The following is a 14,308-nucleotide window of genomic DNA, read 5'->3' as shown; positions in this document are numbered from 1 at the left end:
AGGCAAGCACTCCCAATCAACTGGATCTGACAATTCCAGATCTATTTACTATTGTCACCATACACAACACTAAGGCCCTCAAGGATGACACAAAACAAGTAAAAAGTGAGTATTTGCTATTGAAAATTGTATTGCTTTCAGAAAATTATTTCAGTCCAAAAATAACTTCTTCCAAAATACTAGGAAAGATCCATTCCAATGCTGGTGATTGTTGGAGACAGATAAGCAGTGGTATAAGTCGATGCCCACACCCTGCTTCAAGGTCAAGAAAAACCAGAATGGGAATGGGATGGGGACCACCATGAGGGGACAGGAGGTGAGTGGGAGAAGTTGGTAGCTGGAGGGCCAGTCAGTATAAGAACACAATGACCTGGGGCACCTGGGTGGCTCAGTCGGTTAAGCATCCAACTTGTGATTTCGGCTCAGGTCATGATCTCAGGGTCCTGGGTTCAAGCTTGGTGTCAGTCTCCATGCTCAGTGGGCAATCAGCTTGAGGATTTCTCTCCCTCTCCCTCTGCTCCCACCCCCCACTCGTGCTCTCTCTCTCTCTTGCTCTCAAATAAATAAATCTTTTTAAAAAAAGGAACACAATAACCTGAGAGCAATCTGTGAGTGCATGAAACCAAAGAGTGGGAAGGGGGGGGGGGGTATGATCTGACCAAGAGGAAAGCTAAAACTGATAGCAAAGAGAGAAGGTAGGATGCCCTGTGTTTCAGGGACAATGCTGAGATTTGAAGATTGATAGAACAAGTAAGAATTAGGATTTGTTGTTTCTATTCAAAGCTTCTAAACAAGATGGTTCTTCTCTTCACTCCCCCCCTCCTTCATATGGCTGGCCATGGTCAAAGGGAGGGTAATAGAATTAAGAGGGAAGAGTAATATAATAGTGGTCCTCACAAAATCTTTGGTACTATTTCCCTCTCTGAAGTTGGCTTGGACAAGGACACTTCCTGACTCCCGGGAGTAGTGGATGCCACGTAGCCAGCAAATTCCAAGATGCATCCAACCAAGTAAGTCTGTTCTATTGGTTGTTACACACCTCTCTGAGGACCATGGCTACTGGGGTGATGGATCTTGGGGACATTAAAAAGGATTTCAAAAGAACAGATGGAGAAGGGCTGAAGTGTGAGGAGAAGGAGATGCAGATGATGGGGCATCAAGTCTAAAACAGCCTGGGCTGGGAAGAGAGGGCATCTGCAAATGCCAAAATGAGTAGCTCTATTTACATTTGGAACACCAAGAAATAAAGACTTTCTATAGAACTTTGTCGTCAAAGGAAGAATTCTATTTCATAGATGCGTCAAAGTGTAGTACCGTGCCTCTTCCTCAAGTAAGGGGAGATCTGACCAGGCAATGGCTTTGCCCAAGCTTGGGGAAGGGGCCGGTCTCCCTGAGTCTGCACCACTTTGGACCAATTCCAACTTGAATGCATTGCCGCTGCCTGCCTAAATCCATCCACAAACCCCAAGAGGGGGCATTTTAGAAAATTATTCTCACAATTCCAGGGACAGAATTAGTCTCTTTAAACCAATGAGAAAGTCGCTCTAGATTGGTGGTTCATTATGTACAATTGGAAATCAACCTCCTGCTGCTTCAGTTTGCCTTGTGCCAGGGGCTCTTGGAAGGAGAAATTATATGTTATCCTAGAGAAGGTTGGAGATAGTGGGGAGACGCAGGTTGCAATCTATTAGTGCATCTTAAAGACACATGTGGTAACAATGTAGTAGATTGTAGTGACAGCCTAGGAAAGATTTTGCCAAGTCAGAATCCTGGGAGAAACAGTGTTAAGCATAAGAATATTTTTAACAGTTCTTTTATTAGCCCTGTGATTCTATTCCTACTGGGAGAAGCGAAACGTTCACCTTGTGGGTGTCAAGTAGAAAGATGATCGCTGTCTCTCATACCTTCCCAGGTTCATACAACCTGGCATGCCAAATCCAGCCTATAGTTGTTTGCATAAATAAAGCTTTATTAGAACAAATTGCTCTGTAACAGCAGAGCAGAGTCATTGCAACAGAGACTGGACGGCCTGCAGAACCTAAAATATTTACTACCTGGCCCTTTGTAGGAACACTTGGCTGATTCCTTGATCTAAGTGAACATCTGGGAAACCGTAGAATCTTGTATTTTGAAGCTAGGGTTCTGTGCTGGCCTGTGACCTCTCTTACCTTTTTCCTGCTCTGTTCAGCAAAGCAGTAAATTGCAAAGGGGCTTACTTTCAGTGCATTTGAGGCTTCTGTGTCAGCAGGCTTCTGTCCGGGTCCAGCAATGGTTGGCACTGACGGGAGACTGGAGAGGGAAAAGCAGGGTTATTTGCACACGCACGCTGGGCAGCAGCTCCAGTGGCCACTGTGTCCCCTTCTGTGGCCCCCGATTCTGCTGAACTAGCCCACGTGATGCCCGCTTCTGCAGGGTACCCCAGACCTGGGCTCTGGTAACACAGTCTCCCCGGTTTGAACACACAGCCAGGAAAGGCTGGGGCTTCCTGCTGTGTTATTCTCAGGAATATCTTACCAGAGCCTGTCCAGCTTCTCCGCTCTTCCATCACCTATATAACCGGTTCCCTGGACCAAGTGCCATATTTCACATCCATACAATTCTTCTGTTCTCCTGGCTGCATCTTGACAGATGCAAGTCCTAACTCTGAATCCTGGTCCTGTTAGAACTGGCTTTAATTAAACTGTTCAAGTTTCGTTTTGAGTTCTCAGTGACTCTTCTGCCATGCGTTGGGAGCAGACAGCTCCATCAGCTAAGGAGTCCTTGCTAAGATCATGGCTTCTCTTCACCCTCCCCAGACGACCACACATCTCCATTCTCCTATATTGCTCTCCTGCCCACAGGGAGGTGGGCCTCCAAATAGGTGACGCTGTTCTAGTTGCTAGCTTCTAGCTTTTCTGGCCACTCTAGCACACCCAGGCCCTCTGTCCCTATCGTCCAAGGAAGGTCATCCATCTGATGCTCTTTGCTTGTCCCTGAGCTGCTGACACTCTTTTTTTTTTTTTATAATAATTTTTTTTAATGTTTTTTTTTTTTTTTTTTAATTCATGAAAGTCAGAGAGAGAGAGAGAGAGGCAGAGGCAGAGGGAGAAGCAGGCTCCCCGCCTAGCAGGGTCCTGGGATCGAGTCCCGCATCGGGCTCCCTGCTCAGCGGGCAGCCTGCTTCTCTCAATCCCAGGACCTTCCCCATTCAGTGTAGGTGGCACTTAACCTGTGCCACCATCTCTAGCAACAGGATTGATGTGGCCCCGTCCCGTCCACAGGGTTTGGCTGAGTTTGAGAATGTGACCTAAACTGGACAAATCACTGTTCTTGCTGAGACTTTTCTGGCAAAGGTTTCAAGAAAAACTTGTTCTGTTTTCCACTGGGGATATTGAGTTGCTAGGTTATTGGTGGGCCAGAGGGCAAATGGCCATCAGATGCAGAGAACCTATTGCAGTGGAAACCCAGGCCAAGAAAGAATTGAGAGATAGAGAGAGAGAGCAGAGACCTGACAATATTTCCGAGCACTGCCCCCAGTCAAGTCTGAAGCTGGTTCCATTCCTTTGACTTCCTAACAACATAAGCTAATAAATCCCACCACACTGTTTTAAATTTTATTTTTGCTTAAGCTAGTTTGAGCTTGCTTTTTATCTCTCATAAATGAAACATAGCTGATGGAGAAAACACAGCATCCTCTGGTTCAATGTATGCGCCATGCCACACTGGGTCAGAATCCCCCTGCTGTCCCCGAATCCTCGGGATGCAGTACCCAAGGTTAAGCTCCATGGCTGGCGTTCTGGTCTACCTATTCCAGGTTCCCTAAAGAGAGAAGGCTGGATAGAAGCAAAGGGTTGAACATGAGTAGAGAGATGGCACAAGACAAAAACACAGCAGAGCCTCCATCAGTAATTCATCTTTCTAATGCCAGGCCACAGCTCTCAACGTTCTAGGCATTGGTCATATGCAAACCCACTGGGTAGGCTTTTATGGCATGGTCACCCCAGGCCTCCCCTTGAATTATGTTGTGATTCTGTGTTTCCTCTAAATTCTGCATTCTCTGCTGTGACTAACATTGAAGATCATTGATTCTAGCCCTGGAATAATTTTCTTGGTGCAACTAGAAAACAACATGTGTTGACTTGAAAGATATTCAGATTAATAAATAAGAGACTCCAAAGCCTTCCAGCTGAGTGGCAGTTTTAATTTGGAAATTACTCATGTGGAATGGCAGAAGCGCCAAGAATACAGGTATAAACAAGCGGCAGAAATGAGAAAAATCCAATGCATGAAGAGAACAATGAAAATATCACCTTGTATGTCCAATGCCACTCAGTGTTGGAAAAGAGCTTCTGCAGACAATCATGTTGAGATTCAAATAGCCCTCTGAGCAGGCAAAGGTGATGTGCCCCATTTCACAGAGGAGATCATCGAGGTAGCCAAAAATATGAAGTAACATGCCAAAGGTCACATGGCAAGAGGAGGTAAGTCAGGGCTTGAATGCGGGATACCTGGTACTGATCAAGTTTTCTACACAGTATCCCACAAGACTGTGTTGGCTGGTTCCCATCTGTGGTCAATGCGGGACTCTGTTTCCCAATTTTCAAGCCAGAAGATAAGTACATCTGCCCTTAACCCCCACCCTGAGGTCTACAGTTTATCCTCAACTGTAAACACCATTTTGCTTGAATATCTGTGTTTTCCTTCCAGCCTTTCTGGTTGCCACCTGTGAAAATGGTGACTATAAGAGCCCAACTCAAACCATAAAGGGTCAGAGCCTGAGTCTAAGGTGATGGCAATTTAGGCTTTTCTTTTTCTCAATCATTCATTTCTTGATTTGGTGGCTTGAAGCCTATTATGGCATTTTAACAAATCAAAGAATATTTTATTTTTCTGGAAGAGGGTAAAATATTCCAAAGATAATTCTTGAAACAAGGTGGACGTAAGTAAATTTTATCACTCTTCACAGACACAACCAACCTCATTAAGATGAGCTAACAGTACTTAGTAAGGACAGCAGCCATCAGTTAAATTGTTAACTATCATTTCGTTGGTGTCTTTCTCCCCAAATCAATAAATGCCAGAAGAAATTGTGCCTGTCCTGTTGAGCACTCCATATCCTTAGCAATAGTACAGTACTGAGCACATGCTAAAAGCTTAAAAGAGGAAATAAGATATTGATTGGATGAATAAGTAAACTATTAAGATGAGATAATCAAATCAGCACAAATACAACTTACTCATTGACTGACCCTAGATAAACATTAACCTCTGAACTTGAATAACGAGCTCTCTGCTCATTTAGAGTAACTTGGCAAATTAGTTATTATTTCCTACTGTGTGCCAAGGGTGTCTTAGATTGAGAACCACTTCATATTCTTTTTAGACTGTATCAAGATACAAACACCAAGACACACAAACATACCAAAAAATGTGCACACACAAACACACATACTACACACAGACACATCAACAACAAACATACACACACATATGCATACATATAGGTATATGTATTCATATCAGATATATTTTTAAGCCTTAATTTTGTTCAGATTTCAATAGTATCTTAAGCTATCTACAGTTTTAATGCTTTTCCAAATCCCAATGACTTTTTTCTGCAGAAATAGAAAAACCTATCTTAAAATTCATATGAAATCTCAAGAAACCCCAAGTAGCCAAGGCAATCCTGAAAAAGCAAATCAAACTCAAGAACGCACACTTCCTTTTCCCCAAAATATCCTACAAAGCTGCAGTAATCAATCTAGTGTGGTACTAGCTTAGTGCCAGACACATCCACCAATGCAATGGAATAGAAAGCCCAGAAATAAATCCTCACATTTATGGTTCAATGATTCTCAACAAGGATGCTGAGATCATTCAATGGGGGAAGACACGGTGTTTTTAACAAATGGTGCTGGGAAAACTGGAGAGCCACATGCAAAAGTTGGACCTTTACCTAACATTGCATATGAAAATTAATTCAAAATGAATCACAGACCTAAACATAAGACTCTAGAACTATACAACTCTTAGAAGAAAACACAGAGCAAAGCCTTTAAGACACTGGATTTGGCCATGGTTTCTTGGATATGACATGGAAGGCACAGGCAACAAAAGAAAATCAGACATTTGGACTTCATGAAAATTTAGGAATTGTGTGCATCGATTTTTACTCTATAATAGAGTAAAAAGGTGACCCACAGAATGGGGGAAAATAGTTGCAAGTCATATATTTGAGGAGAGATTAATATCTAAAGTATATAGAGAACCCCCAAAACTCAACAACATAAAAAACAGCACAACTCAGAAATAGGCAAAGGACTTGAATAGATATTTCTCCAGAGAAGATCTGCAAATGGCTGATGAGCACATGAAAAGATGCTCAACATAACTGATCATTAGGGAAAGGCAAATAAAAGCCACAATGAGCTATCACCACACACTCCTTAGAAAGGCTACTATAAACACACACACACACACACACACACAGACACACACACACAGAAGGTAAGTGTTGACAAGGATGTGGAGAAATTGCAACTCTCGTACACTGCTGGTGGGAATGTAAGATGATGCAGCCACTATGAAAAAAAGCTTGGAGTTTCCTCAAAAAGTTAAAAATAGAATTACCATATAATCCAGAAATTCCACTGCTGGGTATATATTAAAAAGAATTAAGAGCAGGGTCTCAAAGAGGTATTTGTACACCAGTGTTCATAACAGCATTATTCCCAAAAGCCAAAACATAGAAGTGATCCAAGTGTCCATTGGTGGATAAATGGATAAGCAAATTGCAGTCTATATATAATGGAATATTATCCAACCTTAAAAAAAGAAAGAAATTCTGATATCAACTACAATGTGGATGGACCTTGTAGAGATTGTGCTGAGTGAAATAAGCCAGTAATGAAAACACAAATACTGTATAATTCCACGTATATGAGGTACTCAGAGTCATCAAAATCATAGAGACAGAAAGCAGAATGGTGGGTGCCAGGGGCTGGGGGGCTGGGGGGAGAAAGAGTGGGAAGTTAGTGTTTAATGAGCATAGAGTCCCAGTCTTACAAGATTGAAAGAGTTCTGGAGGTGGATGGTGGTAGTCGTCACACAATGTACTTATCGCCACTGAACCATACATTTAAACGTGGTTAAGATACGTAAGTTTTATATTATACATATTTAAGCTTCTCTTGTACCCAGGCCTTGGAGCTGCCCATGACCCAGTCCTCCACCTACGCCTCTGCCCTTTTCCCTGTGCCCTCTGCCCTCTGCTCAGTATCCTGCTTCTTCTCATAAACTTTGTCCTGAATCTCTATCTCTGAGATGCCTTAGTCTTGTCTCGGTCTGTCCAGTCCCTGTAGGGCCCTGGACCCCAGCATAGAGGTTGAGCCCTGCAATGGATTCCCCTGATGCCCATTTCTCTGGTCTTCCCAACACCCTGCCAGTGGGTCACTTGGGATTCTCAAAGATCATGTTTGCTAGAATCATAAATGAGAAGGTTTTCCTGCCAGCTTGAACTTGCTCTGGGCACCAACATATAGGATGCCTCCTCCAGGAGGTGGGATTAGCTCTGCTCCTTCCCTCTGCCCTACCCTATTGTAAGGAAATGGACAAAGTCCCAGGGGAGGCATGGTTCCCTCATGTCTATTTGCTTTGAAAAATGTCCTTGCAGTTTCTGTAGTGGTTAATTCTTAGAACAGGCTTTCTCAGTTGCAACACGATTGACATTTTGACTGGATGACTCTTGGTGGTGGGGGCTGTCCTGTGCATTGTTTGATGTCTAACAGCAGCCCTGGTCTCTAACTGCAAGATGCCAGTGGCACCCCCATCCCAGTTGTGACAATCAAAAATGTTCCCACTGTTGTCAAAAATTGCCCTCAATTGAGATACCCTGCTTGAGGAAATTCGCATGGTTTCCCCTGAATAGAGACATACTAGCTGTCCCATGTCTCACTTCAAGGGCAGTCACGTGGATCCAGGGACAGATAATTTCACAAGGCTGTTGTAAGCATTCACACTGATAGAATGGGCAGTCCAGTCTTCATTCTCCATACAGCACACCATGTTCCATTGGGGCACACCCCCCCCCCCCGTCCCCACTCTCAAGTCATGGATTTGGATGGGGCAGGTGCACTTCCTTTTCACCTCCTTCCACTCTCATGCTTAGTGTGGACACATGACCCAGACGTAGCCAATCAGAGCACTCCATCCTCTTGGCCGCAGGGATTGGTTTAGGAATGAAGCATTACTTTGTTGGGTCCAAGGAGAGTCAGTCGTGGGACTGTTGCCCAACTCTTGGGACAGGAAGCTCTTTTGCATCTTGGGGCTTCTAGCTGGAAAGGAGCAAACCTGGAGCTGTCTGTGGCCGATTTTACCATCTTGCAGCTATCTGGGAGTGGAACCAACACATTGTCTTTGGGAAAGTAGAAGTGAGGAAAAGAGAACACGGGGTAGCAAAACAGACAAACGTTGAGTTGCAGTGGACATCTAGAAACAGCCACGTCAAAAGATCATACACCTTTATATATGACAGCTCTCATACATATTTGCTTCTATGTTTGTTTAAACTATTTTGAGTTGGGTTTCTGTCATTTGCAGCCGTAAGTGTTCTGATGAGTATATCTGAGACATGTAACATCTAGCTACTGCTGAAACCTCCTAGGTGATCAATGTCAAGTAAATATTGCTCCTAATTATCTAGTTCGCAGCTATTTAAGTATCTATTATGTGTCAAGCATGTTAAATTCTGTTAAGTGCTAGAAATCGTCATGAAGTACTTGATAGTGCGAGTACTACTGGGTAAGTTACTGCTACTGTCTGAGCCTCAGTTTCCCTCATCTGTAAGAAGATCAGACATTGCAAACTGGGGGCCGTGGGCTAGATCCAGCCCTTCCTTTTGCTGTTTCATTTGGCCTGCACAAAAATTTCCATCTGAAAAGTCAGGTATCCAGCTCCTTTAGAAAAATGGGGGGGAGCCTGGGTGGCTCAGTCGTTAAGCGTCTGCCTTCGGCTCAGGTCATGATCCCAGGGTCCTGGGATCGAGCCCCGCCTCGGGCTCCCTGCTCGGCGGGGAGCCTGCTTCTCCCTCTGCCACTCCCCCTGCTTGTGTTCCCTCTCTCGCTGTGACTCTCTCTGTCAAATAAATAAATAAAATCTTTAAAAAAAAAGAAAAAAGAAAAATGGGGAGTCAGCCCACTGTGGACCCACATTGCCATGTGGCAATGACAAGACGAGCTTTAGGAGGGGCGGGTGTGCTCTGAGTCACCCCAGACGCCATCACCTTCTACTTGCCTGCTTCACTCAGCTCCTGACCTGCTGGCCACAAGAGACGTTTGAGTATGTGTTTTCCGGGCCAACCATTCTCTTACAGCTCTACTGTTTTCTAAGAAGGCAGAACACATGCTTTAGGGTCCAAGGAAATAGACTGAACCCAAGCAGGAAAACACCCACCATATTTGGGAAGAAGCAATCTGTTATTCTAACCTCTCCAGGGTTGCTGGGGAGGTCTTCATGCCCAGAGAAATGGCAGCAGTCAGGGGGCAGAGACAAACAAGCTGAGACTGTTTTCCTTTGCTTTTCAGGCAGACAAAGAAAATCCCTCTCCGAGCAAAGCCTCCTCAGCAGGCTTTGATGTCCCTCTTCCAAGCGGTACCACTTCAGACAAGAGAGGCAGGCAGGGACAGGGGGCTGAGAACAAAGAAGCATTTCCTGGGCTGCTAATTATTCTCCCTCTGTGTAAATAATTATCTGGGGGGTGGGGGGGAAACACCACTTCTCGGCTACAGAGTTGGAGAAGCAAAAGGAAGATGAAAGGGGGTTGGAGATTTGATGTGTACCCAGGAGCAATTCTTGAAGGTAGACCGAGGCATGGCAAAGCCCTTCTTACTTCCTGTGCTTTAAACACCTAGTCTGGGACTTTCAAAGCCCCTGGCATCAATGCTGTAATTAAATCACCGTTCGGGAAGTTGGCATGTGGATAATCCAACAAACGGTTTTTGGCTCTGGGTCCTGCAGGACTCTGTGGGAGGAGAGAGGCAGGGAGTTTTAGAGTGTAGGGCTCTGGGGTCACTTGAGCCTGCTTATTATAAATGAAGATTAGGGGCAGTTTGCTTCTTCCCACCTTAGGGTCTGTGCAGACGCTCAGCCAAAGCTGAGTCTGGGTGGAAGGCAGAAGAGGCCAGAGTCTCTGTGCAGAGACTTGAAACAATCTGGGGTTGGGGGGTGGGAGGAAGCAGCAGATTCATGGGGCCAGAAGAGCAGAATAGAGGAAGAGGATGCAAACAGATGCCCAATAGCAAAGGAAGTTTGGGAAGTCCTGATCACTTTGTTCTGGGTGCAAAGGGGCATTTGGTTAGATTTCTCCCTGGAGGCATGGGAAGGACGGATGTGTCAGTTGCAAAGGAAGCAAATTGAGTGGAAACAAATCACTGCCTACTATCTGCTCATCTCCACCTGACAGTGGACCATTCATTGGCAGGGCATTCAGAGGTATCCAGGGAGGGTATTTAGAAGAAAGAATGAGAAATAGGACACCCCAAACACCCAGCTGCCTACAAAACACATTTTGCAACCAGGAGCATGTATATGTGTTGGGCAGAGAAAGGAAAACCTTGCCTTGGGCTGTTTGGACACTCCCAAGCAATGCATCCAAGTAAGATGACATACTATCATATTATGGTCTTATCTGTGACCTGGGGAAGCTGGCTCCCAAAGAGCCTGTTCTGGAATCTCTAATGGGCGCCAGAGAACTGGAGCCTCTGGCTTTGTGAGGCACAGGAGTATTTCCTCCCTTCTCAGAGGATCAAAAGACAGATGATGCTCGGTGCATTGGCATTGTGTTGAGAGGCTGGGAGCGGCAATTGTATGGCAGGACTGTCCTGGCTGCATCTGATGAGCCTCTGCTGTTCCCATCCATCAAAGGCAGTAAGAGAAGGGGACAGGATGGGTCCCAAGTGGAACAGTGGGCTGAGCACCAAGGGTTTATTGATGAAAGTGCAGCATTAGCATAAGCCCTGGATGAGCCAGGAGAATAGATATGGAGCCAATTCATTTCTTCTATGTTGGGTGAGCCAAATGGGCTGGCTGGGGATAGGGTTGCTAACCTGGACCCTAACACTAATCCTGACCTTAACCCTAACCCTAACCCCAGTAAATTTTGAATTTCAGATAAAAAAAAAAACAATAATAATTTTTAGCATAAGTTTATCCCATGTAATACTTGGATATACTTATACTAAACATTATTTATTTTATCTCAATACAAAATGAAATTCAAGTTGACCTGGCATCTTGTATTTGATTCGGTAATTCTGGCAACTGGCTTGGGGGTGGGGTGGATCTGGTAGATATTTAATGTAGGGGCCAAAGGCTTGTGGCCTGCGGGCTAAAATGTTTTGGTTTGGCCAGCACAGTGCTTCAAAATAAGGAAATTTCATACACAATCCAGACTTCCACCTTCTTTTGAAAAGTTGGAGATCTGGTCACTCACTCCCCTTTGCCACCAGTTCACTGTAACCATCACCCCGACTTGGCAACGTGGACTTAACTTGCTTTTTTATTGTTGCCTGCCTGGCCTTCCATCCGTTGAGTTTGAGACCCATTGGCTTGCCTCAGGGTACACGGGGAGAGCCCCTGGTTCATTCACTGCAATGGTAAACCCTCCAGATCAAGAACCTGGAGCCACTGATCAGAGGTGCAGCTTGACCTTGGGAATGCCATTCTCCCTCTATCTGGGTCTTCCTTTTCCCATCTGTAAAATGGAGGTAGGTCAGGCCCTCCCTCATTCTGGAATGTGATAAAGATGGAAAGAAAGTGTGAGCATGAAAATGTTCTAAAGTGGCCTTGATCATGGCCTTCACCGGACCCAAATATCCATCCTGCCAGGGCCACCTGCAATATGACATCCACATTCCATCACGTGGCATGCAAAGCTCGGTGGTTTGGCTGACCCACTTACCCCTATCACCTTCTACTCGATGCCCTAGACACTGAACTTCCCACTTCTTCAAACCCACCCTGCACCCTCACACCCCTGAGCCTGTGAGCATGATAATTCCTATGCCCAGAACATGCTCTCTACCCCTCTCAGCAGTCCCAGCTTGAATACCGCCCCTCTTTACCCCACACTCCATCAGGACATAGCTGTCTCTACTAGAGTCCCACGTAGCTCTTCTTCCCCAGTCAAGCCACTTCCCCTGCATGTTCCCACTAGAAACCCACTGTAGCTCATCTGAATCAGAACAAGGAGTTACTGGAAGAAACCCCCAGGCTTCCAGAAGGTCATGGACCAGGCAGTCTTTGGAGATTATAAAAGCAGGAGTTGGAGCATGGTCTCTCTAAGACATTGCCATGGGGGATACAGTCCCACTTTCTGTCCCTGAGCATCTCTGGTCAAAATTCAAATTCATGGCCGACAGAATGTGATTGGCCCTATGTGGTCTGTACGCAAGTACCTGTGGCTATCTGTGATTGGCAACCTTATTTCCAGTGCCAGGGTGGGGCTGGGGGAGAAAGTTCTCCACAAAGGAGATGGTGCTGTTATCTCAAGAAACAACGAAGGGGAAAGAAAAAAGAAAAAAAAAAAAGAAGGAATGAAGGGGCTCAGGTTTCTGAACCAACAAGTGTCCTACACAGACTTCTGTTGTCATTGTTGGGTATTTTTCCCCTTGTCTTTCTCTCACTACCTAGACTGCCAATTCCTTGAGATCGGAATCTCTCATTGCCCCAGCACACACACAGCCTCTCGTCTCAGAAACGTAGTGGGAGCTCCATAAAGATTCATAAAATGTTGGGGCACCTGGCTGGCTCAGTTGGTTAAGCCTCCGACTCTTGGTTTCAGCTCAGGTCATGATCTCAGGGTCGTGAGATTGAGCCCTGCATCAGGCTTTGCACTGATCATGGAGCCTGCTTAAGATCCTCTCTCTCCCTCTCCCTCTGCTCCTACCTCCCCCCTCAACCTCCCCACTCATGCAGGCTCTCTCTCTCTCAAAAAAAAATTCATGCAATGAGTGCCAGTGCTCTGAAAGAGGGTCTTTGTAGGCAAGAGTTAACACAGCAGGCCCAAGGATATGATCTTTAGAAAGGCCTGCTTGCAAGATTGGTCCTTAGCTGGTACCTGGGGACTTGGCTTTCAGAGTGCTTCCTCTGTTCCCTAACTGATAAGGTAGATTCTCTGGGCCTGGACTAGTTGTACAATGTGATTTATGTTGAACACGTGCTTTTTTCCTCGGAGTCTGACATTTTGTAGTTGCTGCATAGAGGAATCTATGCGACCAACCCCCAGTAAACTGCCTAATCTCTGAGTCTCAAACAGGCTACCTTGGGCATTACAAATATTATATCTGCACCAGTGCATTTTTGCTTGCCGAAGAAGAGAGCGTAGGATCCTACATGTGGATTCCTCCAGACCCAGCTGTGCCTCCTTCCCTTTCCGAGCTGACTGTGCATCCCGACTGCATCTGTGTAATACACTTCAGCCGTGAGCATGACTACATGCTGAGTTCCATAAGTGCTTCTAGTATATCACAGAAGGTTTGGGGTGGGGTGGGGGGATGGGTCTTAGGAAATCCTCAAAACCAGACCAAACCTTTAAGGCAGGGTCCACAATTTGTGAGGCACTTTACGATATCATTGCACTAATCTTCTTAACCACTCGGTGAAAGAAACAGTGTTTTCACTATAGAGATTAGGACACTAAGTCTCAGAGAAGTGAAGTGGCTTAACCAAGCATACAAGGCTAGTAAATAGAAGAGTGGTTATGTTTGTCTGATGGTATTTGTCACACGATAGCAGCCTCCCTTCCAGGGAGGGGAAGCTGTCCCCAACGAGATAAGCCTTTAGCGTCCGGAACTGCTTTATTCTGTGAGCTGAGAAAGGGGGATTGTTCCTCTGGGACGAGTCAGTGGGTAACTCTACTCCTCTTATAAGGAGCAGAATTAATATTTGTATCTGTGCCCGTTCAACTCTGGGGTCCAGAGTTTCAGAACCATTGTAATATTTTGGTCACGTGGCCTCTGACACCAACCCATGGCTCCAAGCATTCATCACTTCATTTGCATAAGGGAATTAACAATTATCTATCTAATGGTTAAAAGAACACAAACAACCCCTCTGAAGCACCTGGTAGGAAGCCACCAAATGCTGGTTCTTTCTCTTCCCCAGCCAACCTCTTACTGCCCACATGCCGTTGTGTGACTCCTATCACCCTCTGCATCTGTTTCCCCATCTATAAAATGAGGGGTCCGACTTTGATGCTCTGAGTACCTCTGGGGAATGGCATCATATATCAAAGAATGTGCTCTTCTCTGGAGCGGTCTGTTAAAATCCCACC

Source organism: Neomonachus schauinslandi, chromosome 14 (genome assembly GCF_002201575.2).
Source record: "Neomonachus schauinslandi chromosome 14, ASM220157v2, whole genome shotgun sequence".
Classification (NCBI taxonomy): Eukaryota; Metazoa; Chordata; class Mammalia; order Carnivora; family Phocidae; genus Neomonachus; species Neomonachus schauinslandi.
This window is presented reverse-complemented; position numbering follows the sequence as displayed.